The following is a 21,986-nucleotide window of genomic DNA, read 5'->3' as shown; positions in this document are numbered from 1 at the left end:
AATACAGTTGATATCTAGCAATTTTTAAGGCAGAAAATGGATGGTTCATCGCCCTCATCCCACACAGGAGCATAAAACAGCTGGGTCAAATCAGGCATAAAGTGGCTGTAACCTTCAGCTGGGAGTGTGCCTCTGCTGAGTCCCCCTGTTAATTACCCTTTCTGGTGTAAGGAAGGCTAGTATGTATTCTGACATATTCCAAATACTCCCTAATAATTCTTGCAAGTTAATGCAAGCCAGGTTGCTGCTGGCTCCCTCCGGGAAAGCCCTGGCAAAGCAGAGCAGCAGAAGCAAAGCATCTGCTGGGTGTGGGATGGTCTGCAGCCTTGTGCAGGGATAGATGCAAAGCAGGGGGGGGCAGGTGGATGAGGCCCCCTTACTAAAACACATAGGTGTGAATGTGTTCCTCAAGAGCTAATGGTGCTAATCCAGGGGAGAACGCACCTGAGGACCAGGCCCTTGGGAGAATGTGCTGACATCACAGAATCACAGAATGGTTTGGGTTGGAAAGGACCTCAAAGATCATCTAGTTCCAACCCCCCTGCCATGGGCAGGAACACCTTCCACTGGACCAGGCTGCTCAAAGCCCCATCCAACCTGACCTTGAACACCTACAGGGATGGGGCATTCAATATTGATCAAACATCAATATTGATGGGCTTCTATAGTGATGCTTTCTCATGTTTGTTATGTATTGCTATTGGTCTTCTCTCCAAGGGTGCTTGTTTGTTAGTTTTTCAAGTGAGAATCATATAAAATTACAATCATAAATGTCAGAGGTTGTGTTACCCACTAGAGAAACAATGCCACCAGAAGAACATTCATTCTGGAAGCCTGATTTCTTGGTCTTTGAAATAAATTTGAAAGTATAAATGGTTGATAAGCTCCATTTCATCTTCAGAGTGTTTTGTAGACTGAACTTGGTGATGTGTTTAATAATCCCTTGTTAATTAGCTTGTACAAATCTGGAGTCTCAGGTTGCATGCTGGTAAATTAACCCTCTTGGAAACCTGAAGTATTGTCATGGCTTTGAAGTAACCTAGATGTGTTCGTTTGTTTTTTCTGGGTATATGAGAGCCTGTTCTCCTCCAGGAATCCCACTGTCCTGGTCCTCAGTACCCCAGCAGATTTCCTACTTTGTTTTCATGCTATTTTCTGAGATACAATTGAGGGTGTGGATTATGCGAGGATTTGTTTTCTTATTCTGGTAGTTTTGCATGGTCTGCATTGGAGGTGTGGGGTATCAGATGAAAAGATGGTGGCTTTCATGCTGTTGCCCAACTTTGTAACGTATCGACTCATAAGTTAAAAAAACAAGTTCTTTTGAATATTACTTTTTTTTCCCCCCTAAAAGACCATGACATTTCAAAATAACATGATCTTGTCACATTTTTAGTGAGAAAAAAAAACCTCGTATGTTTCAATTTTTTGGGGCATTTTGATATGTTGTGTCAGGGTGTATCAGTCATCCCCGCCACATGCAGCAGTGTGATTGACAGGACCGGCGGAGCACATAGCACTCCCAGCAGCTGTTCTCCTTCTGAAGGAGACACGTTCAAAGAGAAGCGAACACTCCTGCTTCTTCTCTTGTTAAATGAAGTTCACCCCCCCCGTGCGTACCCCCACACCTTCACATCTTCCTCAGCTCCTCGGCTGTCACTAAAGCCACGCAGCCCATCCATAACATCACTGGTGCCGGCCCGAGGAGCTTGGCTCCCTCCTGCCTCAGAAACCTTCCCTGCTACTGAAAACACCCGCTGTCGTGGGGGAGTATTGGGTCAAAATGTCCCAGACCAACCAGCCATGAGGGCTGGAGGGAAGAAAAAGCCAGCCTTGTGCTTTTATCTCTGCTTCAGCATTGCAAACGAGTTGGTTTGGCTTTCTGCTTTCAGGGTCGATGATACTTCCAAGAACTTGGTGCTGTGATGTGCCTGGAGGAGAGGTGCTCCCCTGACTTAACTTACCAGTGTTGGCTGCCCCTTGCTCTTCCTTGAACCGGAGAAGAGGTGTCCTAAAAAAACCCCCAGAGCTGTAGCCTCATGGGCCTGATTTCTGCAAGCTCAAAAGGCATCTGGACTCACCTCCCCGTGCAAGGCAGCCGCCCATCTCCTCTGCACCTAGAGGTTAAAATGAGGGCCTGGCATTTATGGTTTCCGTAGTTGCTTGTTTTGTTTTGCTTTTAAACGCTAATGTGACCCCACTTTGCAGCGGTCTGAGGGAGGATAAAGCTGCCTGTCAGCAGGACGGCGGCCTCCCCCGGGCAGGCGCCTGCCCACGCCCCCGATCCTCCGGCCCCGGGCCGCTTTTAACCCGCGTCCCCGCACCCGCAGGACTTCGCTTGAGGTAAAAGCCAAAGAGGAAGGTGTTCAGCAGCAACCTTTCCGTGGTGAGTGGTGGGCTGGCTCTTCTTTTCCGTGTGGGAAGATGGTCGCTGCCGGCAGGTGGGGCTGGGCTGGGCTGGGCTTTGCTGCCGGGCCCCTCATGCAGCTCGGCCTCTGGTAACGCCTCAGAAGCAAAGAAAGAAATGGTGGGAGGGGGATCTTACCCCTCCCCCCGCGTAATAGGAAAGCGAGGAAAGGCTGACCGTAGTGGTAGTTACTGGAGAGAAGGAGCTCTGTGCCGGCACTCGCCCCGGGGCGGCCGTGTGAGGGAAGGGAGGGCGGCCGTGTGAGGGAAGGGAGGGCGGCCGGCCATTGCACCCAGGGGCCTTCCTCAGGCTTCGTCTTCTAGACCCTGTGCCTCAAGGAGAGAGGTGTCCGCGGAAAATAACGCATAAATGATTGTCAAGTGCACAGGCAACAGGGAGTGGAAGAGAAGTGTCGCTGTAGCTGGCTTCAGTGCCTGAAAAACCTGTGTAGGGCTTGTCTGCCTTATAGAAAATACCTGGGATTGTACCTCAGGTTTGTATTAAAAAAGAGTATTTGGGTCTCTTGAAAGCAGGTGACTTCTGAGTTTTTGTAAAAGGAGGGGTTTTCTTTTTGTTTGGTTGGGTTTTGGTTTTTTGTTTTTTTTTTTTTTTTTTTTCCTCACGCATGCTGTGATGGGGAAGGTTAAAGGCTGGGATTCCGTGAGCAAACACAAATCCACGAAAATACATTAAGTCTGAGCTATATTAAAATGGATTCTTGGAGTTTTCTCTTAAGGCTGAATTTGAAAAAGGGGATCTGAAAAAACAAACACATGCACCCAGGCTATTGGCAGTATCTGGAGAGAGAGAAAAAGGCTGATTTCTGAACCGGCTTTGTTGATTGAAATAGAGCTCCAGTGATTTATATCTGCCCAGGACTTGGCCTGATATGGTGAAAGGTAAAACACAGGCCTAACCTCTTGAAATCCTTCAGAAGTACTTTCCCTTCCCTATTCAGTTTGTTTGCGTCCAGCTTTTTTCCATGAAAATCAACTCAGTTGTGAAAAGTTCTCTTTTTCTAACAGACACCCCTCTATGGCATAAGTGTTAAGTAATATCCTGACAATTTTATATTGTATAGTATATTGAAAACCAAATGAACCATCAGCCAAGAAGAAAAAATGTGAATGAGTGTATTACTTGCAACTAATGAAACTTCTTTGGAGTGCCTGATCAACAGTATATTAGCAGAAGTTGTTGAGAGAGCAGAAGTGGGATTCACATTTTGTGCTTCACTGGAATGGGAAGGAAAAACACTGTTTAAATTCCATTTTGCTTTACTATCTTGTCGTTTGCTTAACAGTGTGGAAGATATTTGGTTGGGATGAATGGCACTTGTCAGTTGAATTTTTCATCTAGACACTTTAAGTTGGTGTTCAGGGTTTTGAGTCATAATTTGCACATCTTATGAAATACTGTCACTCATACCACCTATAATGAAAAAATCTCAGATTCAGTGGTATAATTGTTCTCTGCTTAATCTGACCGTTAACCTTTTATGCTCTTTACAAAATGATGATGAAATGCTAGTGTTTCTTCTTGATTATAGGTGAGAATAAATAAGTGAGTACTGTGCAGCAGTCATCTAAGGTACTAAAATTTGGATTATGTTGGCATCTCCACAATGGTAGCTCTCCAGATCCTGTCCTAGAGTCTTCACTAAAACCCTGAGATGCACATGAAATACAAGTCCAGGGCTGGTCTGGAGAGCTGGCAACTAAATGTGCTGTTTTAGGCACTCTGTAAGGCACAATTAGAGAGTCATAAGACCCACTTCATCAAATTGCTTTGGCATTTGGTTAAATTGGAACGGTTCAAAACTAGGTTAAAGCCCATAGTGCTTTTTAAGTGCTAATTCAATGGAACTTCAGAATGTCCTTAAACTTGTGTAGATGTCACTGTGAACAGAGCAGCTTTTCTAAATTCTAAGTGAAGTAAGATGTAACAGGTAAAAACCTCTGTTGTGACTGACGACCCAAAATTCAGAGTCTGGGTAAGTGATACAAGCCAAGTGTTTCCTTCATGAAATCTTCCTTGTTTGCGAAGGAGGAAGAGTAAATCTAAATTCTTAAATCATGGCCATTGTGTTTGCAGCGTGTCTGTTGCTTCAGTGAAGCTCCATCCCTCTACTTCCCTCCAGGATAACACATGACTGACTTTCACTGTCTTCCAAGTGGTTTTAAACTCTGGTGTTCACATGACTATACTTAGTCCCTTTGCTCAGGAAATGCTGGTTATGTGACTGAATTCTACTCGTAATTTGCCTCTTTCCAGATGAGGAGAGAGCTTCATTCTTCCTGCATTTCCAGTGTGAGTCCTGTCCTGTGATGCACAGAGGTGTCGTGAGCATAGCCACCAGCTTCTAAAGGTACTTTGCAGTTATCTGTAGAAGTAATCTGCTTAATGACAACTGCTAAGAGACAAAGAAATCTGCCTGTACACATTGATATGTAACATTAAGGAGCCATTTTGTCCCTCAATGGTCATCAAATATCAGCTGATTTTCCTTTCTTAGAAAGAACAACAGTAGGGGTCAGATCACAATGTGCTGTCTGTCTAGATATAGGCTCTAGGCTATCAAAGCTGGAGGAAAATCAGTGAAGATCTAAGTCATTTTTCTATGACACAGTGAGGGAAGTCTGTATGGGAAATGTAGGCCTGTACTGGGCCAGAATCTCACAAATTAACAAATCTGACACATGCAATTCTGTAGTGGTCAAAGGAGCTATTTATCTCCTTTTTGAAGAATAATGGTTTCTATTCCTCAAATTCAATCTATGAATGAGTTTTCACTGCAGAGATGAGTGAAATTTCTTTTTTTTTTTCCTATTCTTTGGTTTTGTTTTTTTTTAAACCTGTAAAATATCTAGCCTGTATGTAGAATCCCAGTGGAGGTGAAGAAAGAGCTCTTAACTTCATGAGGTAAATCCCATGTAGGAAATATAGTCAATGATCTCATCTAGCTACACTGAAGTGAGAACTTGGTATGCTCGGTCTCTGACAAGACATTTGCTGGGAATTAACTTTATCCTTACAGGATCGACTGGTAAATGTGAAAGCTGTGATTCTGAGACTAGATTTTTGTCCGTGCCTTGTGGGGGTGTGATTGCTTGTACAGAGGCAGCTCAGGGAGCAGCAATAAAAACCAGTCCCAGAAGCAGTACAGCTTCCACATCCAGAATCTGTATCCGCAGTGCTATCAACTCCATTGTGCTCTGGGTGTTCTCCAAGTTGTCATTATCTGCTCAAAACTCCCACTGCATCACAAGGGTATAGTGTGTTATGAGCAGATATGTTGGATTTCTGTCATCAAAAGCAAAAATGAAATGAGATCACGTAGGCGGAGGTTGTCATGATTTATTACTTGTACGTGATGCAAAAACATCAACATGCTTGAAAAAAACACTAAATGAAGTAATTTCTTTTTCTTATATCTGCAGTGAGTTTCTAAAGGTTGCTTTTTTTTGTTTGTTTTATTTTTTTTTTAGTTAGGGGCTTGACCCTGAAAATATTTTTCCTTGTTCAATAACTGCTTATGTAGGTAACTTCAATGGAAAAATTCCTATATGATCCCCTAGTATTCTTTTAGAAAGCAATCTCTTATGTACTTCAGAATTTAAGTGTAAGGCTTTGTGATGCAAAAAAGACCATTTAGTATTGTAATTTGTTATCTCCGAAATGATTAACTATAGGTAATTCAGTTCTATATTTACCCCTAAAATAAATGAACGTTTTCAGTGTGAAAGAAAAAAACAACTTGAAACCTAACTTAAACCTAACTTCTACCTCAGGAAATGGAGAACTTTTGAAATAATAGTTTGAATTATCTGAGTTTATTCCCCTGCACCCACCCCTTGCTTCTTCCGTGCTTTTAGGTAAACCCTCATTTCTACTGGCCTTGAAACTGTATTTTTATTGCTTTGTTAAAAAAATAATAAAATCTATCTATCTAGGAAAAACAAGGTGATGTTATTTGGGAGGCAGAAAGGAAGTAGATAGAAATATGAATTATTTTTATTTTCTCTACTTCAGAGATTTAAGATAAAACAAGCTGAAGATAATTCATAGTTGAATATTTAAGACACAAAATTGTTAGACGGAAATGAAGTAGACTGAGAGGATGGCTTAGCTGGCAAGGAGTGCCTTAACTTCTGTTACTTGGAGGCTTTGAAAGCGATGGACTGAGAAGTGCATAAGGGAATAAGTTTGGGGGGGGGGTGATTGTGTTTTGTTTGTTTGTTTGTTTTTCCTGGACTGTAATTGCAAATCTAATCTCTTGTCAGTTTTGGAACGGTTTTTGTTGCTTTTGTTTTGAAGGCCAGAGACTTCACCAGACAATCCTTGCACAATTTCAGTTACAGTATTTTCTAGATGTGCCTGTAGGATGGTCTGGTTAAAGCGTTAGTGGTGTATGGAAAATTCTTGACTGCTTGCACCCCTGACATCTGTTCTCCTCCTTTCACATTGGGATTTGGTGAAGATGAGGGCAAGAAAAAACTTACCAAGTTTTACTGACGCGTTTCACACAGTCTGTCCTCAGCCACCACTACTTAAGGTGTTATAATTGTATTTTCTCTTTCACTTGGCTGGTTTTGTCTGTGTCTCTCTCTGCAAGCAGTTTAATCCACACTTGGCTGTCAAAATGCAGTTTCACGCGTCCTGTACCCACTTGCACCAGTATGTAAGTCGCTTAGAAACTGAACAGTTGGGGTTGAGCTCTCTTCTTCCAGGAGCTTGAAGGCAGTACCCAAGACCAAGATCCTGATGCACCTTTTTCCATCCACACAGCACAAAGCGTGACCAGGACTGAGCAGAAATGTCTGTCACTTCGCATTCATATGAACGCTAGTCACAGAAGTCAGACTCTGGTTATGAACATGATCTTGTTGTTCGTTCTTAATGGACTTGGGGTCACCAGGGAAATGTGCAGCTCCCTGCCCTTATAAACTTCCTAGAATGCCTCCTCAAGCAAGGTCTCAGCTGTTGGCAAGGTACCAGTCTTCTGCAGGAAAGCAGTAGAAAACTGTCACACATAACAAGGCATGGGAAGGCAACATACTTTATATGGATTTAGTAAATGTAAATCCTGAAAATCAGTTTCTTAAAGAGGCTGGGGAAGCTGAGAGCGCAGAGTAGTTGTGAGAACCTTTTCATGCTTGTGGTCGCAGACAACACTGATTTAAGCTGGGCTCACTCAGGGCAGCAGTGTTTGTGCTAGTAAGGTTTGAAGTTGTTGCTATTAGAAAATCACCTGCTGCATCAGTGGGCTTTGTACCTGGCAAATTGTATGCAAATCTGCCATGCTTGGGGAACAAAAGCAAGAGGGGAGGATGAGGGTGAGGATTATCAGGCTGTATGGCTACAGATTGTTTCAAAGAACAAAAGAAGGATATTCTCGCATACTGCTCTTGCCCATTTGAATAGGCAGATGAAATGGCATACCAGGTAATCACTATTTCATTTAGTATTCTAACATTACTCGATGCATCAGAAAGCGAGACATACTTTATTTACAACTTAATTCTTACAATGTTAATATTTATCCAGCATTAGAAGACTTGCCTACTCTATTTTGTTCATTAAAACCCCACCTCAGGCAGGTTCTATATGTTGAAGGAATGGTTTATATCATCATCATATTACTTTGTAACTTCATTACAAGGGATCTAGCTGCCAAAGCAGTTGCCAGAGCTGGCAAACTGAAGGGAGCTTGGTCTGTGCCAGTTGAAAGCCAGCTGCTTTCAACTGAGGAGGCTGTTCTTGCCTCCTGCCCAGCCAGTCCCCCTCTTGGGAGGGCAGTCAGGAGACCTGTGCGTCTGTGGCTACTTGTGTGTTTGTGCACCCTCTGCAGCTGGCCCTGCACTAGCTTTGCAGGAGCAATCTGCTTGAACTGCGTGTTCTCTCTTGCGAGGGGGAAGGCAAAAAGGAAGATCCCAGCCTGTCTCAAGAGATACAGAGAAGTGAAGAGGGGCTGTTGTTCAGTGGTAGTTAGGGGGCTGCCTGGAAAAAAGGGGGACATATTCCAGGAGAACCTCTGCATCTGGAGAAAAAGGTAGAAATCCCATGCCTTTAGGTGGGAGGGGAAGGAGCCATGGAAGAGGTGGAAGGAGGCGTTGTTGCTGCCTTCATCAAAACCACCATTGGTCTCTTATACACTCCCTTTCCCAACAAATTTATGGGTTTGTTCTCATGCAAACCTGATGATGTGTGTCAGGTTTCTTGTTTTCTTCCTTTCAGTCATTTCCTCCTTCTTCACTCTCACCGGTTACCTCTGCAAATCTGAATATTGCCCACATTTCTGAAAGGTGTTGCTCAGGCTCTTTCATCTCTTTTTCCAAATAGTCCAGGGGTATGAAGACAACAGCAAGAATTTCCAATAAATAAAAGAATGCTTGATTTTGATTAATACAAATACATTCTCCTATAGAATGGTGCGCTTGATCATAACGTGCATTTGGCAAAAGTATTTGTGAGATTAAACCCAGAAAAGCTATTTAAAGGCTCGCTTTCTCTTCCAATACCTTCATATTTAAGAAAGCAAAAAAATATACCAGCACAGTCTATTAAAGAATTTCTTTTTAATAGGTCTACAAAGAGTTAGCTGTTTTTTTTTTTTTTTTAACCTCACACATTTCAACTGCAGTGTATGTTCTAAGACATAAAAGTTTCACAAAATCTGCAAAATGAGTTGGGTGTCTCCTAATTTCAAAACTGATTTATCTCTTATTGACTAGAGAGAGGGCCATGGCTTGGAGTGGCAAATAGTTCTTCTCAAGGAACTTATCGTAGACCGGAGCTGTGCTGCACCCGAGTCATTTGTGCTCAGGGTGGTGTCCTGGTCATTGAACTCTACAGACAGTCCTTTTGTGACTGTACCAAGGAAGATCACCTTGACAGATCCTGTCCTAATGAGAGCTTAGCTGTCAGTGGTGTGCTTCTGAAAAGCATTTCTGATTAGCTAAACTAGCACTTTCCAATGGAAAAACAGTTTATTCTAAAGACAGTGTCTGCTCCTAAGTATCTTGGAAATATCTCTTACCCAGAACCTCAGAAGACACATATGGTCATCCTAGGTCTGCTAACAAGAGGATGCTTTTTAAAGAGTACCTATAGATCTGATGGGGGAGAATGTAGTCAGTGAAGCATGGAAATAGCTGCTGTGGGATTCTTTTCTGAGCTCCACCAAAAACTGCCAAGAGATACTTTGTGTTCAGTATGTTCTGAAATGACAGACCCGAGTTAATGAGCACGGGTTTGGTAAACGTCTGCTTGTTATTGCTGCAGTTGCTACTAAAGGGCAGGATTACAACTAATACAGTCATCAGCCTTCCCGGTGCTCAGGGAAGAAGCGGCAGCATTAGGAAGTCTGGGGGGATTTAATATTTCTAGAATGTGATATTTGTTCAAGGTCTTACAAATGTTTCTTTGGAAGGCTGTAGCAGAAGAAAGCGGCCTGAGGTCAGAGACGTGTTAAGTATCGTATACAACAGCAATGTTAGTCAAGGACCTTGGGGAGAGGAAAACAGAAGCCTTTACTGCCTGCAATCACAGGAAACACGGGAGTGAAGCCTTCCTTAACAAGGCCAGGGCAGTCCCACTTGAGAAGGCATCAAAACGGGTCATATTTTTTGCTTCTTGTCCTTTCTGCGTTTGGGAAGGAGGTTGAGATGAGAGCAGCAGTGGCCATCATCTTGGACAACAGAATCACAGGAGGTGTCCTTAATGTAATCCGTCTGCTCAGCTTCTAAGCAATTGTAATAAACACAGTTTCAAAAGGAATATAGTAACCCCTTCTGTGCAGTAATACTGACTGTGGGGGATCTGGCATGCAGCAATGAATTCTGCACCACTGGCTCTGACAGCCTTAAAGTACCTCAGCTGGGAGACTTTAGCAAGTGTCCAGTTCTCCAACCTGTCAGTCTGTTATAGATTGAGGCCCAATAATTGACAGGAACCAGTCCAATTAATCAAATTAGTTTATTAAGCAAGCGGCAACAAGCAAAACAGCGCTGGGCGTCCGGGGAGTCTTTGCTCCGCCAACGGCGCACACCCCCTTCCCGAAAGTAGTTGATTATATATACTCTTCTGGTTCCCGTATATGTGTCAATCCTGGTATATTCCGTGTCTGAGCGACGTGTTGCTAGGGGGTCGGTCTTGTCCCGCCTCCTGATGGTCGTGAGGCTGAAGGCTCCTCATCTTTATCAGTGTCCTTGGGGAGACTCTTTTCAGCTTATCTCACAACTTAGCTCTTCCCTTTGAAGTGTTAAAACACACCAGATGCCTGTGATTTAGGCCTTTAGGTGTCAAAGTGCCCCAGACAGCACACCAGATGCCTGTGATTTAGGCCTTGAGGTATCAAAGTGCACCAGATAACACGCTGGATGCCTGCGATTTAAGTATGTGAAGAGTCGAAACAGTGTAAGTTTTCACCAGCCTTTAAGAAAGCCTGATTTGGTTAACAAACATGATTCTATTTATTACAAGTCCCACAATGCCAATAAGTAACAGGGTTTCACTGCACTATTTACATGTGCTGTTTTCAAAGCACAGTGGTCAGTAGAGAGAGATAATTATTGCAGTGATGTATAATAAGCCATTAAGTTAACTGGCACATATGAAGGAACGGGAATGTCGATGAAAATACAAAATACTTATTTCATTGTTTAACCCCCAGTTCCACCAGGTTACCAGTACTGGAGACAGTCAGCAAAGCTGTTCTGCTAGTAGAATTCCTTTTGTCAGAGCCAAAAAGATTTGTCATAGATTTGACTCCCCCTGCCCAGTTGAAATTATTTGGTCTTAAATATTTCTGGATGAAATATGTAAGTAATGCTTAGAACACTTTTATTCAATACGTCTTCATTGAGAAGTCATTTAAAATGGTATGAGGAAACATAATTGTCCAATATTCACCTGTCGATTTTTTTGTTTTTGCTAGGAGGAGTTGATACAGTCTTTCATGTTGAAGTTTGAAAAAGGAAATTGTTTCACCTAAAATTTCAAATTGTCCTGACCCTCATTGCCCCCCTGCAATTTCCCTAGATGTATCTGCTAAACCTAAGTGAATCTCGTGATTTCTCTAATTTAAACAAGAAGACTTGTTTTCTGCTTCAGGTATCACTAGGCTTTATGGGCAAGCTCTGCTCATCTGGAGAAAAACCAGAATATAACAAGCTGTTAACTGCTTTGTTCTAAACAGAGCTTCCCCCCTCCAAAGAATATTATGCCGTTTGCTAGCAGATTTTAAACAAGCTTCTGTATAAATTACACCTCCTAGAGCTGGGACCAATTTGTTACCCTTAATTTGATTTACTCTTTAAATTAGAGACAGATCGAAGCAGTGACCGCATACTGGTTAAGTAACATGGAAAAGACCGTGCCTGAAATGGAGAATTCTGTTGTTTCAGTGGGGTTCTTTGAACTATACTCTGCCCTTTAAAATATGCTAGTTTAGTTAGACAAACACTATTATTAACACTGCTGATAAGCACAGTTGTGAAGATACAAGAAGAAACCTCTGCCACTCAATTTATGTTCACAGAATCGCAGAATCTTCAGAGTTGGAAGGGACCTCTAGAGATCATCCTGCTAAAGCAGGATTGCCTAGAGCACATCACTCAGGACTGCATCCAGGTGGGTCTTGAAAGTCTCCAGAGAAGGGGACTCCACAACCTCCCTGGGCAGCCTGTTCCAGTGCTCTGTCACCCTCACCGTAAAGAAGTTTTTCCGTGTATTTGAACGGAACTTCCTATGTTCCAACTTGTGCCCATTGCCCCTCGTCCTGTTACTGGGAACCACTGAAAAGAGTCTGGCACCATCCTCCTTCAACCCACCCTTTAGATACTTGTATGCCATAATAAGGTCTCCCCTCAGCCTTCTCCAGGCTAAAGAGTCCCAGCTCTCTCAGCCTTTCCTCATAAGGGAGACGCTCCAATCCCTCAATCATCTTTGTTGCCCTATGCTGGACTCGCTCCAGCAGTTCCCTGTCCCTCTTGAACTGGGGAGCCCAGAGCTGGACACAGTACTCCAGTTGTGGCCTCACCAGTGCAGAGTAGAGGGGGAGAATGACCTCCTTCGACTTACTGGCCACACTCTTCCCTATGCAGCCCAGGATTCCATTGACCTTTTTGGCAACAAGGGCACATTGTTGGCTCATGGATAATTTACTGTCTACCAGGACCCCCAGGTCCTTCTCCTCAGAGCTGCTTCCCAGCAGGTCCACCCCTAACCTATACTGGTGCTTAGCATTCTTCCTCCCCATGTGCAGGACCTTGCACTTGCTTTTGTTGAACCTCATTAGGTTCTTCTCTGCCCAGCTCTCCAGCCTGTCCAGGCCACGCTGGATGGCAGCACGGCCCTCTGGAGTGTCGGCCACCCCTCCCAGTTTGGTATCATCAGCGAACGTGCTGAGGATACACTCTGTCCCATCATCCAGGTCATTAATGAATATACTGAACAAAACTGGACCGAGTATTGACCCCTGAGGGACACCACTGGTTACAGGCCTCCAACTAGACTCTGTGCCGCTGATCACAACCCTCTGAGTTCTGTCACACAGCCAGCTCTCAATCCACCTCACTGTCACCTCATCTAGCCCATACTTCCTCAGCTTCCTAGTGAGGATGTTATGGGAGACAGTGTCAAAAGCCTTGCTAAAGTCAAGGTAGATGACATCTACGGCTCTTCCCTCATCCAGCCAACCGGTTATAACATCACAGAAAGCTATCAGATTGGTCAAGCGTGATTTACCCTTGGTAAATCCATGCTGACCACTTCCAATAACTTCCTGTTCCTCTACGTGTTTGGAGACGACATCCAGAATGAGTCGCTCCATTACCTTCCCAGGGACAGAGGTGAGACTAACCGGCCTGTAGTTCCCTGGGTCCTCCTTCTTGCCTTTTTTGAAGATTGGAGTGATGTCAGCCTTCCTCCAGTCCTCAGGCACCTCTCCTGTTCCCCATGACCTTTCAAAGACGATGGAGAGTGGTCTAGCAATAACATCTGCCAGCTCTCTCAGCACTCGCGGGTGCATCCCATCAGGGCCCATGGATTTATGAATGTCCAGCTTGGCCAAGTGGTCTCTGACCCGGTCCTCCTCAACTGAGGGAAAATCTTCCTCTCTCCCGACCTTCCCCCTTGCCTCCAGGGTATAGGATTCGTGAGGGACAGCTTTAGCAGCGAAGACTGAAGAAAAAAAGGCATTCAGTAACTCTGCCTTCTCTGTGTCTTCCACCACTAGGGCACCCGTCTCATTCATCAGTGGACCTACATTTTCCCTAGTCTTCCTTTTTCTGTTCATATACTGAAAGAATCTCTTCTTATTGTCTTTAACTGCAGTGGCCCAGCTGAGTTCTGATTGAGCTTTGGCCCTTCTAATCTTCCCCCTGCATAGCTTTGTTATATCTTGATAATCCTCATAAGTTGCCAACCCCCTTTTCCAGAGAATGTAAGCCTTCCTTTTTTTTCCTGAGGTCCAGCCAAAGCTCTCTATGTAGCCAGGCTGGCCTTCTTCCCTGTCGGCTCATTTTTCGAGACATGGGGATGGCCTTCTCCTGTGCTTCTAAGAGCACCTGCTTGAAGTATGACCAGCCTTCCTGGGCACCTTTGCTCTTCAAAACTGCCTCCCAAGGGACACTCTCAACCATGCTCCTAAACAGGCTAAAGTCTGCCCTTTGGAAATCCAAGGTGGCAGTTCTGCTGGCTCCCCGCCTTGCTTCACCAAGAATTGAAAATTCTACCATTTAATGGTCACTCTGCCCAAGACGACCTCCAACCTTTACATCCCCCATAAGACCTTCTCTGTTAACAAACAGTAGGTCCAGTAGGGCACTTCCCCTAGTTGGTTCCTTCAACACCTGTGTTAGGAAGTTGTCTTCCACACACTCCAGAAACCTCCGGGACTGTTCCCTCTCTGATGCGTAGTACTTCCAGCAGACGTCTGGGAAGTTGATGTTTTAGTAAAACTGTTTATATTTGAAGGTTCTTTAGTATTAGAAACTATATTCCTGTGCTACATTCTCCCAAACGATAAACAGCACCCTTTTGGGCTGTTGCTGGTTTATGAAGTTTCATATAATAATTTCATTGACACTGAAATTGGCGCGCTCTGTCAATTTTGACAGGATCTGAACTGATGAATAGGTTGTAGTTCAGAGTGTTGGCTGTGGCAGCACTGTTCAATATAGCTGGGGACTTACTGTGGTGGTGCTTCAGAAAAGGGACATATGAATGCTTGGGAAGTAGTTTGGTTTTTTACTTGAAAGAATTTTCATTGGACATAAAAGCCGCCTGAATGTATTTATATTTGCATGTATCTGTTTTTGGATGGAGAAGTGCCTTGCCTCCCCCATGTCTGTGACTAGAAATATTCCTTTTTTCCCTTGTACCCTGCGTAAGTGCTTAAAAAGCAGGGGGGTGGGGTGGGTGGGGGGTTGGTGCGGTGGCGGAGAGAAGTCTAAAAGACATTATCTAAAGTCCAGAAAGGTCCTCCGTTGTTAAGATCTGTTGAAAAGCTTTGATGGTAGCAAGTGGCAAAATATTTCTTGCTTTCTTTAAATATTTTAAGGGGCTTATGCTTATGCCTTTCTGCTACCCAGCATTTGTTTAGATTAAAATTATGATTGCTAAAATACCGTGAAGAATCGTATTGTAGCAAAAATATTTTCAACTGGGCAAAAAGTGTATTCCAGTCACAGTTTTTTTCAGACTTGGATGATAAAATCCTGGCCTTACTCTGGATGTTCAGAGAGTTCAGCCATGCTTCAAATCTTTTGTTCCTTGGAATCATCACCTACTGTATTTCTGATATTAGTAAATTCTGTTATTGTACTGATTCTGTACATTGCATTATCTTGTACACAGAGGAAAAATGGCATTTTTTTAAAAAAGAAGTATGCTTGGCTTTTTGCACACACAATAATCACGCAAGTGTTCATTCTCCTCTTGATAAAATAATGCCAAGCCCTGAAAATGGGTTTTTAGTTCACTCATGGAGAGCTGCTTAAGATTTAAACATTCTCTTTCTTGGTGTTTTGTTAACCTTGGTTTTATAGTTCTAATTGGGTCACCGTAGACAATTGGTGATGGTGTTATTAAATAAACTTTCAAAATTGCTGGCTAGTGATTTGGCTGATTAAATATGGATTAGATTCAGAATAAGCTGATAGTAAGATATTTTATTTTCTGACATGCTTAAGTTTATGAAGATGTTATGTCACATTGTATCTTATCATATTATGTTAATTTAGCACTGTGTAGGCTTTTGATGTGATGTACTTTAGCTCATTATAATGTTTTTCCAACTTTAGAAGAGTTTGTTACCAAGAGGCAGAAGATTTGGACCATTTGACATTAATTCAAACAAAGCTATTATCGCCTAATAGAGTGGCAAAATTTTAAAAGCTACCCAGATAAAGTGCATTACATGTGTCTGTGTATCCGTGTGTGTATACATGTATAGGTGTGCCTTTGTTTTAAAACTAGTCACAGAAAGGCACTGTACACTTCCCAGTAAGAAAGGTCAATGACTATTCCACTTTCCAGACTGGGCACTTAGAAAGACAGGTCAATCTTGCCAGACTTCTGCAGGGTTCAGGTAAGGTGTCTGAAGCAGAAAAGTCAGCTGTTTCTTTTTTCAAGTCTAAGGTAACTTATTCTTTTTCTTGTGTCCTCAGTGTGCGTATTTTTTGTTTGAGTTATTGGCAACCAGAATTATTTTATATGAAATTGACAGACATCTTGCAGGAGTGGCCTTTGGAGCCAATCCTTATTTATTTGGTTTTAGGTAATATCCGTGTATATGCACAATTTAAAAAGAAACAACAATAATTTAAGTGACAGAAAAGAGGAATTAATTCACAGCCTGAAGCAAAAGCAATCCTTTCTTTTGATTACAGTCTTAGTGTCTGAATCTGAATCTAGCACGCCCTGGATCTTTCTCTTCTAGCATGTTGTCAGATATCTCAAGGTGAAATTAATCTCCCTTCTTGATACAGTATCGGCAAAAAGCAGAGATAGGAGAAGAGTATTGTATGAAAAAGTAATTATTCTATCTTGAGTCTTCCTTTGTAGTATAAACCCAGCACTCTCCACCCCTTCTTCCTCCAGAAAAAGCCCCGCTCTTCCCGTGTTTTCTGTTGTCATGTTCTTCCTACCTGTAATCCCTGTTGGGGCACGACAAGGTCCTTGGCAGTTGCGTTTCCACACGCAGCAGTCTGGAGGTGCATGGATTAGATACATACTGCAAAAAGATGAAAATCTTGCAATAAAAGAGCAGATTTTGGGAGGTAGCACTCAGAAGCAAGTTTATTTTGTGATGTGCTGGTGGGATGGGCAACACTGTTGTATGAACCAAAGTAAGACTAGGTCCTGCCCTCAGGGGCAGACGCTCTGAAGATCAGAGACTGCACAGAGATTGCGTGCTGCCTCCTGAGCGCGCTCTCCATGCAGGGAATCCCCTGCTTTATGCTTCCCTTCAGGACCCTGAAAAGGTGTTTTATAGCACTTAACTAAAAAGTAGCAAGGTGAATAAGTACAAGAGGCTTGAGTGTAAAGCAGCGTCAGTGGAGCTTGGTTTGGGCTGACATTCTGGAAGATTTTTGCAGAGGAGACTCTCTTAATGGGTATTGCTTGTGTTTTGACATTCCTAATGAACTAGTATGAAATAAAGAACTTTGCCATCTTGCCTGCAGGCCATAGAATTATTGGGAGGGAGAAGTTATACAAGTTGCAAAGAACACTTGAAGGTTTACAGGTGAACGGGACTGTAATGAAAGGATAAAATGTTTTGCCCAGAAAAGTGACCTGGGTGTGCAATCAGCAAAGGTGCCCTTTTTGTCAGATTTAAGCCCTTCAGCCAACTGACAGGAGCGTGTGTGTCTTCTGTGCCAACAGCAGAACTGTTTACCCAGTGATCTGCGTGTGTCTGTGCGTGAAGATGAGTGTTGTGTGGGATGCACAACCGAGTTGGGGAGCATTAATGTTGTGCTGGGGGAAATGACTGAACTGAATCCATCTAGCAAGGGAAGACTCGAGGATATGCAAGTACTTGTTTTCTCAGATCTGTGTGCTTTCTGAAAGTAATGTCAGTAATTCATGGGTTTATTGGGACGCTTCTCAAAAAGGTTGCATAAGAAAGTAGAAGCCATTTACTAAAAAAATATTAGAATTGTTTTTAAATCAATGTTTTCTGCCGTTATCATAGACATGGATCACTTGAACACTGAGAATAGAATCAATTCTAGACATCTCCCCTCCCGCTCCCTGCCATGATTGCTTCCTGTCCATCCTTTCACTAATCCATTTCCTTTGCCTGTTAGAGAAAATGACAGTAGAGACTATTTTGCTGGCTTTTTTGTTCTGTCCTTTGCAGTATGTTCATGTCATTAACTTCTCCTTAACTTGATCTCTGTGAGACAGCTGAACTCAGAGAATACTCAAAGTGCGTGATTAATGGCAAATTATCCGTCACCACAAATGAGACTGGAGTCAATAGTAACCAGGGAAAAAAGAAACTGAAGGTAAACAGGTAAACAGAAGTTATTTAGTGCTCAATTGCTGGTCAATGCCAAAAGCAGCCAATAAAACGTGACATGAAAACGGTTGACATAAAGAAGCACTAAAATACAGTCTCCTAAATTAATTCATAGCCTTTATAGGGAAAATAAGGAAGACCTAACAACAGTTTTCAATGTGAATTAGTAGTTGTTTTTCTTTCTCTCAGTATATGTAATGTTGAACCTTGAAAACTTTGTGCATGTGTTTTTGAGTCAGCAATCAGTGGTAAAAAAATTTGAGGCAGATTTATAGTTCTTCATGAAACATACCATTTGAAGTACATAACTCTAACGGTGTAAGTTTGGCTTCCTGTTTTATGACCTTGCCTTCTACCATGATCCCGGCAATATCTTACACTTGATGCTTCTAATGTGAGCCTGAAATCTGTGCTGCAGAGGGATGCTGAGACAGTGAGAGATTTCTTTTCTTTTACAGGATGCTTTATATGGTTTCTTTCCCTGCTTTTGTCACAATGCACTTATTCCTGTGAGTTTTGTGCCAAATGGTGTGACTAAGTCATTTTACCTTCATTGTAACTAATTCCTGTCTTGTCAGGTTATTTTTTTTATTGCTTTGTATTTTTTTTTTTGGTCTTTTTAAGTAAATGTATTTGCAGCCTTTCTGAAAAGGCCAGGGTTGGTCTTTTGTTCCAGTTTGGGAATGACCTCTAAGGATACTCTGCCCTGGATAGATGTTTTCTCTACTCACCATGCTTTAGTGTCTTTCATGCCCGAGGAGCTCATTTCTAAGATGTTTTGAAGCCAGAAACCAGGCCACCGAATGCCTTAAAGATAGAAAATTGAGCCTACTCTAATGTTCTGTAGGAAGCCAAAGTAGAGAGCAGGAATATGTCGTTCTTTCTGGAGTTTTCAGAGGGCTGAGGGATGCATGCCAGAAATGTTGGATTCCTGAATAAAAGAAACCAAGAAGTTGTAGCTGAGGCCACGTTGTTTTTCGGCAAGAGGTTGTTTCCAGTTAGTGCAAGCAGCACTGTCAATACTGTTTTTAAGTGTTACTGTTTTGTCAGAGCTTAATTTCAACAGTAAGTCCAAGAGATCCTTTTCTCAAAGAATCTGTGTCATTGAAACAAAATGCGTTATTGATGCGAATTTTTTCTTCTGCTCTCCGATACAGCATTGTTTTTTCACTTGGATTCAGCTCCTGTTAGGTAATCCTGCCCACACTGTTAAGTGTCTTGTTAATGTATGGTCATACAGGGCATTTCTCACTGATGGACTTACAGCCGTTCTAGCAAATCACCCCTGGCTCCTGTGAACCTTTTAGAGTGGGCAACAGCATTGCTTGATTAACAGTGTCAAAAGGTTTAGAGAGGTCTCGAAGGGTGAGAGCGGTGCTTGCTTATCATCTGTTGACATTAGAAGACCATCTGCTGATACTGTGTCTGCCTGGAGCCTGGCCTGAATCCAGGCTACAGTGAGTACGGTATGCTGGGTTCAGCTGTGAGCCCTTCACTAGCCTTTATCTAGTTTTCCTATGACCTTTAATCAAAATGATATTAAGTGATAGTTTGGCTGTGATCCACGTATTCTTGTTGTTTTTTACAATGGAAAAAACCCCACTTTTTGAAATGCGTGTTTTGAAGGATGAAAGGAAGATTTTTTTCTCCCAAGTAGTACTCCCATTGGCAGTAGTGACTGGCTAGAAGAGGAAAAGCAGGTAGTACCTTCCTGTGACACGCTCTTCAAGTGCCCAGGGCTGTGGGCTTAGGACCTTTCTGAGCCTAAGATGACATCTTTGAATTTTTCCATTGTGGATTTTTTGAATGGCTGTACATCTACAAACAACTCCATGGTAGAACTATGTATTCTGGAAGTAACTTTGTTCCTGCTAATTTTACATGCGTCTTTGTTCTTGTTTTGGATCAGAGAGAGAACAATCATTTCCTTCATGTTCTGCACGTTACTCAACATTTCAGTCTGGGAATTGGAAGATATGTTTGCTGTTGTCTCTGAAGTTTTCTACTGATAGAGAAGAATTAATGTCTTGCATAAGGCACACCATTTGCATTTCGTAGTTTAAGAGAAAGGCAATATTACGTCTTATTTTTGGTGTCTACTCGGGCCCATGATGGATGAAAAACTCCACTGGCAGAATGAAGAAGCTTAGCAGAGATTTTTGATGTCAAATCTTAAAAAAGTCTTTGATTGCTGTTTCTGGCTTTGTTATATTCTGTAACTCTTCATAAAAGCTGTTTCAGCCATGGAAGTTGTTTTTTTTTTTTAATTCCAAAACTCCCTGCTCCCACAGAACTGGTTCAGCTTGACCCAGCTGCCTGAGAGTGGAAGCAGCTCTAGCAAGGCTTCCACGTAGAACAGAGAAGACACGTGAATTTCTGTGTCCAGAATATTGGAAATGTGGAAGAAATTTCAGAAATTACAGGGTAATTAAAATTTGCATTCTTTCACCCAGGTTCTTCACAACATCCCACCTGCTGACTTTTTTCTCAAGCGTACAAATGTGTGAGCAATGAATTTTCCTGAAGACATCCCCCCCTGCCCAAAAGCAAACCCTAAGCCCAAACTTGTTTGTTTTTCATGCAGACTAGAGATTGCTACAGTTCTCCCAGTCAACAAGGGATTAACTCATCTCTTCACATACAGGACTCAAAAATGTCATGTCCTGATACCAAACACCTATCCCTTGCTCAAGAGCTATCCTGTGAATTTATATGAAGAGGTTAGCTTTTGCAATTGGAAGTGGACATGAAAGAAAATCTCTGGAAAAGAAACCTAGAGCCTCAGAAACCTGCAGTGCCCTTGCTGTCCTTAAACAGGGTGGGGAGGTAGATAAGAATTACAGTGAGAGAGAATCATGAAATGGGAGTCTTACCTCTGCTTTGCTTAAGTAGTAAATGCCAGGCACGTGGTTGTGAGGGGGTGGAATTGAGGTTGCTCTGAGTAATAGTGGAGTACTTGAAGTCTGCTTATTTTAATTTTTTAAGTGGCTCTCCTAATGCCTTTCAAATGTCTTTTATCTTACTGCAAAAGTAGTTTACTATGCTGTTTTTATGCACTCTTAAAGTGGCAGAGCTGTACCTCAGAAGCTGCTTCTGGAAGTGTTTTATTATAATCCATGCTTGTGCCACCATTAAGAGGTTGGAGCTATAATTCTGAACCATGGCAAAGGAGACACGTATCAACTGGCAGAAAAATCAGCTTGTACACAAATGCAAAGTGATAACTGGATAAAGTTTGGTAAACAATTGAACTTAATCACGACAAGTAATTTATAATTTATAGATCTATGAAATGCCACACAGCTAACTTTCTTACTCAGATTTCAGGTAAGACAGATGTTTCTTTATAATATTCAAATTTATTCATAAAGAGTGGGCAGGTGAAATTAGTGAGAGGGTGTAGATTTTTGCTATGTTTTTATAATTATCATCTTCCCTTTAATATAATAATTTTTTTAAATTAATATGTAAAAATTGAAACAGAGCATTTAGAACATAAAAATATTTATTTAAGAAACTAATTATTGTGGTAATATGGAGCGGCTGTTTATTTAGCTGAAGATATTGAGAACTTCCTCTAAAACAGAACAATTGTTTCACATGCTACGATAAAGCCCTGTATTATTTGATATCAAAGATCTTGTAGTGCAAGATGAATTTCCAGAAATTTAAAAAGGAACAATGTAGTTTGCCTATTCACTTTTGAGCTGTAGTTGCTGAATGCCTTTGCAGTTTAAACAGCTCAACCTTGTCTTTTGCATTCTACTTCCTCTGTTGTTTTTTTTTCCATTGGAAACACCAAGGGAAGAATTGAAAGAAAGCAATTGAGGATGACCAATTCTAACTTTTTCTAGTGTGCGAGGTGTTGAAATGTTGTTTTCGTTGACATAATATGACTTTTACTTTCCCTTCCTTCATTCACTGGGGGAAAAAAGTAAAGGCAAAAATGGAGGAATACCAGAGAGAGAATATTTTCTTGGTTTTCCAAAGCTTCAGAAGGAGGAAGAAAGTCAATACATATGAAATATTTTGCAGGATGTGTTTTCA

The sequence above is a fragment of the Larus michahellis genome, chromosome 6 (genome assembly GCF_964199755.1).
Source record: "Larus michahellis chromosome 6, bLarMic1.1, whole genome shotgun sequence".
Taxonomy (NCBI): Eukaryota; Metazoa; Chordata; class Aves; order Charadriiformes; family Laridae; genus Larus; species Larus michahellis.
The sequence above is the reverse complement of the archived record's forward strand: the minus strand, read 5'-3'. Positions refer to the sequence as shown.